The sequence below is a fragment of the Propithecus coquereli genome, unplaced genomic scaffold (genome assembly GCF_000956105.1).
Source record: "Propithecus coquereli isolate 6110/MARCELLA unplaced genomic scaffold, Pcoq_1.0 Scaffold346, whole genome shotgun sequence".
Classification (NCBI taxonomy): domain Eukaryota; kingdom Metazoa; phylum Chordata; class Mammalia; order Primates; family Indriidae; genus Propithecus; species Propithecus coquereli.
Window position 1 is genome coordinate 590,632 of NW_012149130.1, and position 13,795 is coordinate 604,426.

Below are 13,795 nucleotides of genomic sequence, written 5' to 3' on the forward strand. Positions count from 1 at the left end.
TAAATGGTGCCGGGAAATTGGATAACCACTTGTAGAAGATTGAGACAGTATCCATATCTCTCACCACTCACAAAAATTAATTCAAGATGGATCACAGACTTAAATCTAAGACGTGAAACTATAAGAATTCTAGAAGAAAATGCTGCAAAAACTCTTCTAGATATCAGCTTAGGCAAAGAATTTAGGAAGAAAACCCCAAGGGCAATCACAGCAACAACAAAAATTTAAAAATGGGACCTGATTAAATTAAAAAGGAATCAATAGAGCAAACAACCTACAGAATGAGAAAAAATATTTGCAAGCTATACATCCGATAAAGGGCTAATAATGAGAATCTAACAAGAACTCAAGCAAATCAGCAAGAAAAAAAGAAAAAAAATCAAACAACCTCATTAAAAAGTGGGCAAAAGACATGAACAGCAGCTTTTCAAAAGAAGACTAAAGGCCAATAAACATGAATAATTAATAATCATCAGGGAAATGCAAATCAAAACCACAATGAGATATCACCTAACCCCAGTGAGAATGGCTTTTATCAAAAAGTCCCAAAACAATAGATGCTGGCATGGATGCAGAGAAATAGGAACACTTATACACTGTTCTTAGAACTACAAACTACTGCAACCTCTATGGAAGATAGTACAGATTCCTCAAAGAACTAAAGTAGACCTACCATATGATCCAGCAATCCCACTACTAGGTACTCACTCAAAGGAAGAAAAGTCATTTTATCAAAAAGACACTTGCACTCAAATGTCTACTGCAGCACAATTCACAATTGCAAAGATGTGGAAACAACCCAAGCGTCCATCAATTCATGAGTGGATTAATAAAATGTGGTATATGTATACCATGGAGTACCACTCAGCCATAAAAAAGGATGAATTAATACCTTTTGCAATAATCTGGATGGAACTGGAGACTATTCTCCTAAGTAAAGTATCACAAGAATGGAAAATCAAACTCCACATGTACTATTAAATTGGAACTAACTGATCAGCACTCATGTGCCCAGATGGAAGTAAAACTCAACAGAAATTGTGCAGGTGGCGGGGGGCGGAGGGAATGGGTGAAATCACACCTAATAGGCACAATGTACGCTATCTGAGTGATGGGCATATTTATAACTTAGACTCAAGCAGTAAAAAAGCAATCCCTGTAACCAAAACATTTGTACCCTGTAATATTCTGAAATTAAAAAAAATAAAAAATAAAAAAAAGAATGCCACGGCCATGTCAACTGCTAGGAGCATTTCTAAATGCTTACTTTCCGTGTCTGGATGCAGCTCCTCGCAGATCGGCCCACGCTGGGAGTGGCACCAGCCTCAGCGATCCTCCCCAGGCTGTCCTGCTGGGTGCCCTGTGATACCTGCCTCAGCCCCAACACACGGGCTTCCCCGGGCGTGTGGACGGCCAGGCGCTGCGGCAGCGCAAAGCTAACTCTGCGGCAGGAGAGCGGACCTGCTGGTGCTTCTGGGTGAGGCCGTGCGGGTGCAATGGCCTGAGCCCGATGGGTCAGCTGCAGGGGCCGGAGTGTCACCAGCTGTAAGGGAGAGAAAAGCCATCCGAGGGCTACAGGGCGTGGAGGGCACCTTGCGGCTGCTCGCTGCTCCAAGGGGGCAGCAGGAAGGGCAAGCTGGAGAGAATCCCTCACCCCAGGGAGCAGGCCCCCCCACGGCACAGTAGGGGCAGGCTGGCCCCCGACGGGGTGAGGGGAGGAGGGGAAGGGGGAGGTGCAAACAGAAAAGGGGGAAATCTAATTAAAACGGGTTCCTATTCAGCCACCTGCTAAAAACCACAGCTCACCCAAGACTCGGACAGAAGGATCACGAACAATATTGCCAGAGATTTCTCCCTACAGCCTCAGACCAATGAAGGCTGGGGACAAGCTGAGCCTTCCCTAAACATCCCCTGCAAAAGAAAAGCAACCCCAAAGCTGAAACCTGAGAGATGCCAAAGGGCCGCAGGAGGCAACCGACAGCCAGGAAACTGAGCGCTTGGGCCAGATGTGGGCCTGGGGAGGGGCTGGGGCCTGTGTTCAGTGTGCACGGGGGGCTCCTCGCTCAAGTGTCCACACGCTGTGGCCCCGGCTCTGGGCTGGGAGCGCTGTGCATCCTCCTGCCACCCAGAGGAGAACAGAGCAGGGCCAGCGGGGCTGAGGGGCTGACAGCAGGTCTGGAGCCCACCCCGTCCGCAGGCTGATGAGTCTGGGGTCAGCAGCCAGAGGAGGGCATGGAACAGAAGTGAAGAAAAGGAAAGGAGAAGGGGAGAGCCCAGAGAAGAGGCCCACAGGGGGACAGCAGAGGCAGGAATGGGCAGGACCGGGCCCTGGGCCCCTTCTCCTATGACTGGTGTGTCCCTGGACCAGCCCCTTCCTCTTAACACATGTGACGCCAGCAGGCGCCGAGGGAGACGAAGCTCGCACGGCCCCCTTAGCGCTGATGAGAGGAGCGACTTCGTCTGTCCCAGGTGTGCCAGCCGCCTGGGGACGCCCCTTGCTGTCCACGGTCCCAGGCTCCTAAGGGGGAAGCCAAGGCCAGAGAGGGAAGGGTCACACAGCCAAGCGGGGTGAGCCAGGCCCCAGACACCGACTCCGGCTCTGGGCGCTCCCTGTGCCCACACCGCCCTCCTCGCAGCCCAGGCGGCAGCCCCGTGTCAGGAGGCAAGGCTGCCCCTCTCCCCAGCGCCGCGGGGCCGGGTTAGGACACGGGAGGACTCCAGCCCGTGAAGAACTGCACGCAGAAATCCGTGTGACCAGAGGGGGAATTATTTCCTCTGGAAAAAAGTTAATAAAAAACCCTCCGTCTGCAGCCCCCAGGGGCATCTGGCTGAGCTGATGTAATACCGAGAGGAGAGGCCAAGAGGAAAGGAACCCCCCCCACCAGCAAGCTACTGCCAAGAGCGCAACAGGGAGGCCGCAGCTGGAGCGGGGGTGGCGACGAGCCAGGCAGGATGCTGGAGACGGGACGGAATCCTCCGGCAGCCAGCAGAAAGCAGAAGGCTTTGAGCTGGCGACTCGGGGGTAATGCTCCCTTGGGGCCCACACCTGGCCTGGCATGAGTGTGGGTGTGCAGAGCAGAGCCTGCTGGCAATCCCGTGGATGTGAACCCGGGGCAGGCGGGAAGCAGGAGGCAGGGTTCTGGGATGGGAGGGAGTCAGGACAGCGACCTGGGCTCCCGCGGCAGATGCCTGGGCCTTCCTGGGACGGCCGGGAGAGGGCGGCCCAGGGAAAGGCTGGCAGGGCCCGTGCCCAGGCTCCCACTGACTCCTGCCACCGCACTGCTAGAGTCTGAGGACACCGACACGCCCACTCGGGGCCCCATGTCTGCAGCCCAGAGAAGGCGATGGGGCTGGTGGACCAGGACATCAGGAAGACCCACCTTGTAGAGGAAAAGACAGAAGCAGCCCAGGAGCCATTCCCGCTACTGCCGCCCAAGTTGGGAAGGTTCTGCACCAGGGAGGGGTCTAACTGGAAAAGGGGGTCCCCACAGAAGCCCCCCTGCCTCAGTTGGTCCCAGAGTAACAGTGGTGGCTCGACAGGCCAGCGGGAACTCAGGTCCCACCACAAGGACACACCCCTCCAGGCCTCATGCCTTCATGGCTTGACCGGCCAGCGAAAGGAGGTTTGGGACCCCCTGGCGGCACCACAGTGCAGTGTGGGCGGTTTCTCCAGCCGCACCCGCCCACCCCTGCCTCCCGCTCAGGGCGCACCTGGTGGGGTGCTGGAGGCAGCCGCGGTGACCACCTCCGCCTTCTCACTCGCTGCTTCCTCCAGCTCGCCTGCTCGCTGGCCGCTCCCCTCGGCCTCCCGCAGCACCTGCGCACCCTGTCTCCTTACAGAGGTGCTGGGCTGTGACCACCACGTAACAATAGATGCTCTGACAGTCGCCCTGACCTCAGGCATCCAGGTGAGTGTATCTCTCCCTCCCACCAACCCCCCCCACACACAGACCTGCTCACTACAAAAGAGAAGCGAGAACAAAAACGCCCCCAGACTCTAACGTCCCCGGCATCTAACGACCGGGTTTAGCGTCCCGGCTTTGCAATGCTGGACGTGCCTTTCACTTTCCCGGGCCTCAGTTTCCTTGGCTGCAAAAGGAAGATACCCTAGTGCCCGCCACAAGGGCCGTCAGGAAGACCAGTGAGAGCACACAGATGAGGAAGAAGGCAAACTCTCGAGTGCTGTGCAGAGGCTGAAGAATGCCCACGATGAGTGGCGTGTGACTTAGCACGGGGATTCTGGCGCCAGCCTGCCTGGGGTCGGTCGAGTCCCTGCTCAGCCGTTCCCAGCTATGCGCAGAAGGACGAGTCGCTGAACCTCAAAGAGCTGTCGTGACGAGGAAGTGAACGTCCTCGCTCCTATGCTCTGTCCCTCTCAGGCCAGGGGCCACCGCCCTGCCGCCGTCACCACGCCCATCAGCACCTGCACAGGCTGCCCCGCTGGGGATGCCTCAGCGCGACTGGACTTTCCTCGGTGACACTGGGGCTCAGCTTCTGGTCCCCTTAAGGCACTGAAAACCCAGCCAAGGATACGTGACAAAGATCTTCCTAACAGTGGGTGCTCTGCGGAAGGAGTGTGGGCCACAGTCTCAACAACGTGGGGGAGAGTTGGGTGTCAGGTGTGTCCGAGACGGCGGCCCTGGCTTCGTCCCAGCCTTCCCGCACGCCCGTCCTGCATCAGTGAGACGTGGAATCTGAGTCCCAGTGCCAGGGCTGGACTTGAACACCATCAACAGGGGAGAGAAATTGACAGGTTTCCTGCTGCCATCTAGTGGCCAAGCCAGGAAGAGCAGGCAGTAAGCCAGAAGGCCACCTGCAGCTCTCGGGGACCACAGACCCTCACCCGTGCAAGCCTGCACCAGGCTGAGCAACCAGCTGGGCGAGGCAGAATCCAGCAGAAATTAAAGGGTGTGACGCAGATAAAAAGGAACAAAAAATCCACAAAAAACAAAAAGCCTGCTGGCTATCTTCTCAGGAATTGAGGAAGGAGGAACACGGTTCACACATCCATGTAACACATAACAACGGTGCCCCCACTAGGGCAAGGCACCGCATAGGTGCTGAGAGGGAACAGGCTGGTCAGATGCCAGCCCTGCCCACACAACCTTCCTGGGCAGCTCCCCTGCCCCGTCCCCTGCACCCCACAGGCCCCACAGCTCCCCAGCCCCTGGGTGTGCCAAGCTTCTCCCCACATCACTCCCCTTCCTCCCCTCTACGCCCGGACGATCTGCCCGTGCAGACAGCACTGCCTGGTCCACGCTGCACGCCCTGCCCTCTCTCGAGCTTCCCCCTGGACTGTGACTGCCTGATGATACGTCGCCTCCCTCAGCAGAGCTGGCCCCTGCTCTCCGCTCGCTACCACATCCACGGCGGAGCTGAGCAGCTGGCTCCACAGGCCCATGCCGGATCTCAGAGCCCTAGATGCGTCCTGCCCCAAACAGCCAACTGCCATGCCACTGTCCCCAGACCTTCCTCCGTCCCTCCAGAAGGCCCGTCTGTCTACTTGCTTGCCTGTGGGCCTTGTGACCCAGGTGACTTTTCCACCCCCAAGCAGCAGCCCTGAGCAGAGGTGAGCAGCCCCTCACGGACACTAGGCTGGACAGACAGAATCAGACCTGAGCTGCAGCCCTCACTGGCCCCTAACCGGCTGTGACATGCCTGGCAGGTTTCTTACTTCTAACCTTGAAATCTCCCCATTTTTACAATGAAAGATCACCCCTTGGGTCCCTTTTAGGTCAAAATATCTATGACACTAATTCATACTAGGGTGCCAATGACCTTTAGCAGCTAGTTGTGTAACTGTTCCCACAATACTCATCTTGAGAGAGAAGAATGTCTCAACCCATCACCTGGTCATTCACACAATAAAAACACACTGAACACCACATGCTAGGGTGGCGAATTGCTATTTTAGCTCCAGCCACAGCCCACAGGTGGCAAGGCCAATGAGGAAGGCCAAGGGTCAAGGGTGGACTGAGCTGACACAGGAAGGAAAGCACTGGCCCAGAGCCTACCACCCACGGGTCAGGATGGCAACCCTGATATCACACCTCGCAGGGGGCTGTCCCGAGTACCCACCCCTCACCACAGCCCTAGGAGTTGCCTTTGTTTATAATTAAAGCAACTGAGGCCCAGGGAGGTTCAGTAACCTACCCTCCACCCTTGCCGGAAGTTGCAGAGCCAGCAAGTAACCAGCTAGGAACTGAGCCTGGGGAGAAAAGGCCGCCTGCTTGTCCAGCTGGACGCGGCATCATTTTACGGCACGTCGGAGCCCATTTCGTTTGCCGCACTCGGCCTGATGCTGTTGTCTGTTTTGGAGCCGCCTTAGGTGAGACGGGGACAGAATGACTGCACGGGGATGAGGGAGGGCCGTGCGAACAGGAACTCTCACGTTTTACTGGCACCTTTATGTTGTTTTATTTTTTACAGCAACCAAATTTTCATTTAATAATTGAGTCTTATGCTAAAGTAAACTAAACACCTCCTGCAGATAGATCGACAGCCGATGAACAGTCGTGCCCTTGGAGGAAAGTGCCTGGTGAGGCAGGCCGGGTCTCCCGGGACGGGCCCCGGAGTGGCAGGGGACGCCTCCTCGTCCGGGATGGGTGGGGTCTCTTGTAGGGAGGCAGATGGTGGAGAGTTTCTGGAGCACGAGGACAAACTCTCTGCCCCCCAAAATACTTCATCCATCTGCTCATTCATGCCTGAAATTCCTGAACCAAGGGACAGTCTTTGATTCTACAGTCAGAAATAGGCCTGAAACTGTAAACCCACCCAAGAAACGTAAAACGAAACTAGGTTGTGGTCTCCGGCACGCAGGGCTCTTACAAGGCCTCTCGGAATGATCCTGCAGACGAGACCAGAAAAGTTCGGGCTGGAGACGATGAGGACCCGGCAGAGTCAGAACTCCCCACAGGTGAGGAGGAAGAGGAGTTCCACGGCCATCTGCAGGGCGACATCTGTCCTCACCCGACCTACAGGCAAAGAGAGAGCGTGCCTGCCAAGGCGGGGCACGAGGCTGAGAGCTATGGGAACACGCAGGGTGAAGGAACCCAAACCTGAAAATGTTCATGGGCTGGGGGACACGATGGTGCCACACAGAGGAGACTGAAGAAGAAAAAGTCACAGATCTGGAACCAGGGAAGTAGGTTCTCCCACACCAGGCTGGGCCCGACCTAGCTGGAGGCCTGCCCTGGCGGCGGCATTTTAAACAGGATCTAGACAAATGGGGCCACGTGGTGAGAAGTGTGACGAGAGGGTGGAAGACACTTGCTTAGAACTGGGTCGAGAGAAAGCAGGCGCGTGAAGACCGAGGAGAGCGCGGCGTCCTTAGCATCAGAGAAACGCGAATCATAACCACACTGAGATGCCACCTCACACCTAGGATGGCCATGATTTTTTTAAACACGGGAAGTAACGAGCGTTGGCAAGCATGCGGAGAAATCGGAACCCTCGTGCACTGCTGGTGGGAATATGAAGTGGTCCGGCCGCTGTGGGAAACAGCTTGGCTGCTCCTCAAAATGTTAAACATAGAATTACCACATGACCCAGCAATTCCACTCCCAGGTATATACCCAGAAGAATTGAAAACAGGTGTCCAAACAAAAACTTGTGCGTGAATGTTCGTAGCAGCTCTATTCACAATAGAAAAGGTGGAAACAGCCCAAATTTCCGTCAACAGATGAGTGGATAAACAAAATGTTATACATACATGTAACAGAATATTAGTCAGCCTTAAAAAGAACGGAGCACTGATACATGCTGCAACATGGACGGCCCCTGAAGACACGCTAGTGAAGGCAGCCGGGCACAGAAGGCCACACGGTGCACGGTTCTGTTTACACGGAACGTCCAGAACAGACAGCTCCACAGCCACGAGGTCAGTGGCTGCCAGCGGCGAGGGGACAGGGCGTTACGTGAGGGGCGTGGGGTTTCGTTTGGGATGATGAAGTCGCGGAACAGTGGTGACGGTTCTACAACATGGTAAATGCACTTCATGCCATCAAACTGTACACTATAAAATGGTTGTAAGGGTACATTTTATATGCATTTTATCACAATAAAAAATTGTTTTAAGAAACGGAGAGGACTTTGGGAGGGACGTGATACCCGACGTCAAACACCTGAGGGCCTCTCCAATAGTGGCCAGAGGACAGGATTTGTTCGGTGAGTTCCCAGAGTATGGAATCTTCCAGAAGTCAGACTCCAACATCACAACCCACATGACGGCCATCACCCCTGCGTACCTGCCACGTGTCAGGCACTGTGCCAGAGCTTGATCAGCATTAGAGCATTTTCTCATTTATACCCGCACCAGCCCTAGGAGGTGGATGCTACTCTTAGCCCCACCTTCAGGCAAGGAACCTGCGGCCTAGAGAAGGGAGGTCACTGGCCCACGGTCCGCTGGCAAGTGGAGGAGCCGAGATTCGAACGTGAGCACCTACGCAACTGGCCACTGCGCCACACACCAGCGCCAGCGCAGAGGACAGGCCGCGGCGTCAGAAGGTCCAGGCTCAATCGGGCCCCACACTCACCTGTTTGCACGTGACCTCCGGCTATTTGCTCAGCCCCGGTTCCCTCCTCTGTAAAAACTGCAACGACACCATCAACCTCGAAGGCCTGCTGGGACAATGAAATGAGAAGACGAAATGAGCAGCTGCTGGTACAGAAAGGGGCTCCAGAAACATTCGGTTCGATTTTATTTTCCAAAAGTGGAGAAAATTAGAAAAAGTCGAGGCGAACATCTCAGCAGGTACAGAGCGCCCGGTCAGAGGGGCTGAGCAGGTGAGGAAAGGGAGAGACGCCACTCGGCAAGAAGGATGTCAGATGGGCACTGGCCCAGGTGACCTTGAAGGCTCTGACCTTGAAACTGGATGTGGCTGAGCTGCGGGGGAGAAGGGAGTGACTTAAGGGCACAGGGATCCTAAAGGAATCAGGGTTAGCACGAAAGAGAAAAGGTGTAAAGGAACAGAAGGCTGGGAACAGCAAAAATAAAGTTTGCCAATAAAAATAGAAGTAACGTATGTTTTTAGAGCATCCCCAAGTGCGCCAGACACTCTGCTGAGCATTTATATAGATTATCTCAGAGTCCTCACGTCTCCGTGGGGCAGAACTATTATTATCCCGTCCCACTGAGGAGGAAGCTGAAGCTGAGGGAGGTTAAGAGGCTGCTCAAGGTCACACGGCGAGGAAGTGTCCCCTTTGCCACCGTGGCCAGGCCAGCCCGCGAGGACCTAGCACCTGGGTTCAGTCCCCTGACGCTGGGGTGATGGCTTCAGGCGCCGTCTGCCCGCGCCCGCCCTCCGCCGCGAGTCACACTGGGGACGTCTTTCTGGGGCAGAAAATCAGCCCCGGCAGCAGGAAGCTCCCCTGGCCTCGCTCCGGCCGGCGAGCTGCAGCTGGACGCTGACGCTAAGAAGGGAATGTGAGAGGATCTAGCGAACATTTGGGAAAATTCTGTTAAACAGCGAAAAAATAGGGGCACTTCTGTCTTCGCCAGCTCAGTCAGCTTCAGGGAGAGACCGCGGGCTGCTTCGAGCGGCTGCCGAGCGCTCCGCCCGCGACGGGCCGTGCTCTGGAGCGGCCGGGGAAGCCACCCAGCGACCCCCCGACAGCGCCATCCTGAAGGAGCCAAAGAGACGGTGTCACTGCCCAAGGCCTCCCTGAGCTGCCGGGTCGTCCCACCGGTCAGCGAGAAAGAGGCTGCGAGGAAGGAGCGGGCCTGTCCTCTCCCTCCTTAGCGCCTAGCGAGGAAATCAAGAGGACGAAAGAGGCAGATTCCAAAAGGATGTTGAGATCTTAATTTTCTTCTTAATTTCACATGTAAAGGCTTCTAATGCATCAGACACCACGCTGAGCCCGCCCGTGCGCAGCTGTGCCAGTTAATTTCCGCAACAGCCCTGCGAGGTAGCTACGGCGGCATCGTCATTTCACAGACGGACAAACGGAGCGCGGAAGAGTTAAGTGACTCGGACAATGACAAGTTAGCGTGTGGTGGAATTAGGACGCAAACCCACGTGGTCTGACCTCAGAACCCACAGTCTTAACCACGAGCCTTCGCCACTTCCTGAAACAGACTCCCGGGAGCTAGTAGAGGAATTATTGGACATAGTTCCTAGCTCGGAGCATCTGCAGCCAAAGGAAACAGATACATGGACCCCGGGCACAGGGAAACTACCTGTGAAAATACATGTAATATTACTCAAGATGTGCACCCATCACTGCAACTACATGAAGTCCTGTGAGTGTGTGCAGAGGTGACATCTGGAATGATCGAATTCTTTAAGACAGAAAGTGAAATGGTGGTTACCAGGCCTGGATAGGGGAGAATGGGGAGCTACTGTTTAATAAATGCAGAGTTTCCATTTGGGATGATGAAAAAGTTCTGGAAATGAACAGTGGTGACAGCTGCACAATAATGTGAATGCACTTAATATCACTTTAAAATGGTTAAAATGGTAAATTTTATGTTATATATATTGTACCACAATAAAAAATTTCTTTAAGAAAAAAACGATGGTAGTGATGGCAACGACCTGCCTTAACCGGGTGAGGTTAAAGCACCTGGTTTAACCAGGTGAGGAGGCTGCGAGGAGCAGAGAAAGTGGTGACCCAGGCAGCCCAGTGCCGGTGCAGAGGGCAGGGCGCTGATCATGGAGCCGGGACGGTATTTCTGGGGAGTATGCGGGTATTCAGCCTTTTGTGTCTAAGCTCCCTGGAAGACAATCTGAAATCGGGCCTTCTGTGTTTTGAAAGTTCATTTCCCACTAGGTTTGAGCAGCCAAGAAAGTAGGTGGGATCAGCCCTTCTGTGTCTGCAGGCCCAAAAGGAGGGGTGGAAGGTGGAACCGGGCAAGAAAGTGGTCAGGGCCCTGGATCCACGCGACAATGGACCACTGGCCACGGCCTGCTGCCCCACGCAAGTTGAGAACAGACATGAGAATAGAGGAGACCTCTCCTCCAAAAAAACAATATCTTAATATCAGTAGTACCGTCACATACCATACGACATTTCAGTCAACGACAGACCAAACAAGCAACGATGGTCCCATAAGATTACAATAGAGCCGAAAAATTCCTATTGCTTAGTGACGTCTCAGCCGTGGAAACCCATTGTAACGTCACAGCAAAATGCATTACTCACAGGTTTGTGGTGACGCTGGTGTAAACAAACCTACTGCACAGCCAGTCGTATGAAAGTCTGGCACAAGCCGGGTGCACCAGCACACCTGTAGTCCCAGATAATCAGGAGACCGAGGCAGGAGGATTGCTGGAGCCCAGGAGTTTGAGTCCAACCTGGACAACTTAGCAAGACCCTGTGTCTAAAAAATAAAAAGCCTATTATAAGCTATTGTTCCTTTAAAAAAAAGTCCAGTACAATTACGGACAGTATATAATATCTGACAGTCATAATGAACGACTACGGTACTGGTTTATGTATTTACTATTCTGCAGGGACGACAGCTCCATGCGTGTTACTGCCCCTGAAGACCTTCCAGTGGGACAAGACGTGGAGGTGGGAGACAGTGACGCTGACAATCCTGGCCCTGTGCAGGCCTAGGCTACTGTGTGTGTTTGTGTCTTACTTTCTAACAGAGAAGTTTAAAAAGTAAAAAAGAATTAAAAATTTGAAAAATACAAAAAAGCTTACAGGATAAGGATATAAAGAAAGAAAATATGTTTGCACAGCTGTGCAAAGTGTTCGTGTTTAAGGTAAGTGTATTTACAAGGGTCAAAAGTTTAAAATTTTAAAGTTTACAAAAAGTTACAGTAAGCTAATTTATTATTGAAGAAAAATATTTTTTATAAATTTAGTGCAGCCTCTCATTGTACAGTGTTTACAAAGTCTACAGCAGTACACAGTGACGTCCTGACTAGGCCTTCATGATCACTCACGCTCACTCCCTGTCCCAACGCTGAGCAACCTCCGATCACGCAAGATCCATTCATGGTAAGTGCCCTATAAACGTGGACCACTTTTTTCTTTTTTTTTTTTTTTTTTTTGAGACAGAGTCTCACTGTGTTGCCCAGGCTAGAGTGCCGTGGCATCAGCCTAGCTCAAAGCAACCTCAAACTCCTGGGCTCAAGCAATCCTTCTGCCTCAGCCTCCCGAGTAACTGGGACTACAGGCATGCGCCACCATGCCCGGCTAATTTTTTCTATATATTTTTAGTTGTCCGATTAATTTCTTTCTATTTTTAGTAGAGACGGGGTCTTGCTCTGCTCAGGCTGGTCTCAAACTCCTGAGCTCAAACAATCCACCCGCCTCGGCCTCCCAGAGTGCTAGGATTACAGGCGTGAGCCACCGCGCCCGGCCACTTTTTGTCTTTTATATGGTAGTTTCACTGTACCTTTTCTATGTTTAGATATGTATAGATACAAATACTTAACGCTGTGTTACAACTGCCTACACAATTCAGTACAGTCACACGCTGTACAGGCTTGTAGCCCAGGAGCAATAGGCTGTACCAGATAGCCTGGGTGCGTAGTAGGTAATACCATCTAGGTTTGTGTAACTACACGCTATCATGTTCACACAATGACGAAATCACCCAGCGACGCATTTCTCAGAAAGAATCCCCATTGCTGAGCAACATATGACTGCATATTTATTGATCCCTTATTAGATATTTTATAAGTACTATCTCATTTAATCCTTACACCATCCCTATGACGTTTTAATGTTATACTTATTTTACACAGAAGGAAAGCAAGGTTCCAAGAGGTCAAGACAAGTATTCACAATCACCATACTAGTGAGCCAGGATCTGAATCTCTCTGATCCAAAAACTATTTTTTTCCCCAAAGACAGCATCGCACTCTGTCACCCAGCCTGGAGTGCAGTGGTGCAATCATAACTCACTTTGGCCTTGAATTCCTGGGCTCAAGCAATCCTCCTGCCTCAGCCTCCCGAGTAGGTGGGACCCTAGGCATGAGCCACCACACCCAGCTAACCTTTTTTTTCATTTTACTTTTTAGGTTTTAGAGATGAAGCCTCACTATGTTGCCCAGGCTGGTCTTGAACTCCTGGCCTCAAGCAGTCCTCCCACCTCAGCCTCCCAAAGTGCTGGGATTATAGGTATGAGCCACTGCAATTGGCCCAAAAACTATTTTCTTAACCACTACAGGATACCATTTTCTTGGGATACTTTAATATGACAAACTCAGTAGAAGTCTCTATTGTTGGGAGTGAATATTGCCACAAAGGCTAGTATTTATCCAAACAACAGGTACTAAGCCCTTAAATGCCACGTGATATGCTATGTCCTGATCGAAAATCTACTGAACGCAAACAAAAGGCTGTTCTTGAGTTATGATTACAAGTGTTCTGTGGGCTCACTTGAGGGTCAGTTTCAAACTTATCCTCAGCCACAAAACTTTGTGAACAAATAGCAAGCTTCCCTCTCCGGCTCCTCCGTGGCGAAATCAGGCCACCTTGTTATTATCCAACAGGCCGTGGCAAGGAGGTATCACTTTAAATCAAGCTTTCAGAGGCCATTTAAGGCAGGAGTAGAAAATTCTCCTATGTGACAAAAACCATCTGAACGACAGAAAAAAATCAATCAGGATTACATGAGTGGAAAAGAACTTAAATTAGGGTTTTCTTTTAGAGTAAGAAATACAAAATGTCTCTCCTGTCACAGTATTCAGGAAATACAGCCAGGAAAAATAATACACTTTTAAAAAACATTCTTCAGTTGTAAATTTACATCCAATTAAGGGAAAAAACTGGAGCGGGAAGAATGTGGTGGAGAAGGAAAGAGAGAACTCAGAGGCAGGGAAGCCTCCTGAATGCT

At 52.3% G+C, this 13,795-nt stretch overlaps 1 protein-coding gene across 4 annotated transcripts in view; it reads right to left on the reverse strand.

Moving 5' to 3' along the window:
* Nucleotides 1-13,795, reverse strand: part of TSPAN9 (tetraspanin 9) — a 192,510-nt gene that overhangs the window by 131,464 nt on the left and 47,251 nt on the right. The window contains exon 1 of one of the 4 annotated variants that reach the window (XM_012651069.1): nucleotides 8,535-8,614. The exons of the other annotated variants lie outside the window; for them this stretch is intronic. The gene's annotated coding sequence lies outside the window, so the exon portion shown is untranslated. Of the gene's footprint in view, nucleotides 1-8,534; nucleotides 8,615-13,795 lie in introns of those variants that run through there. 4 annotated transcript variants of the gene reach the window in all.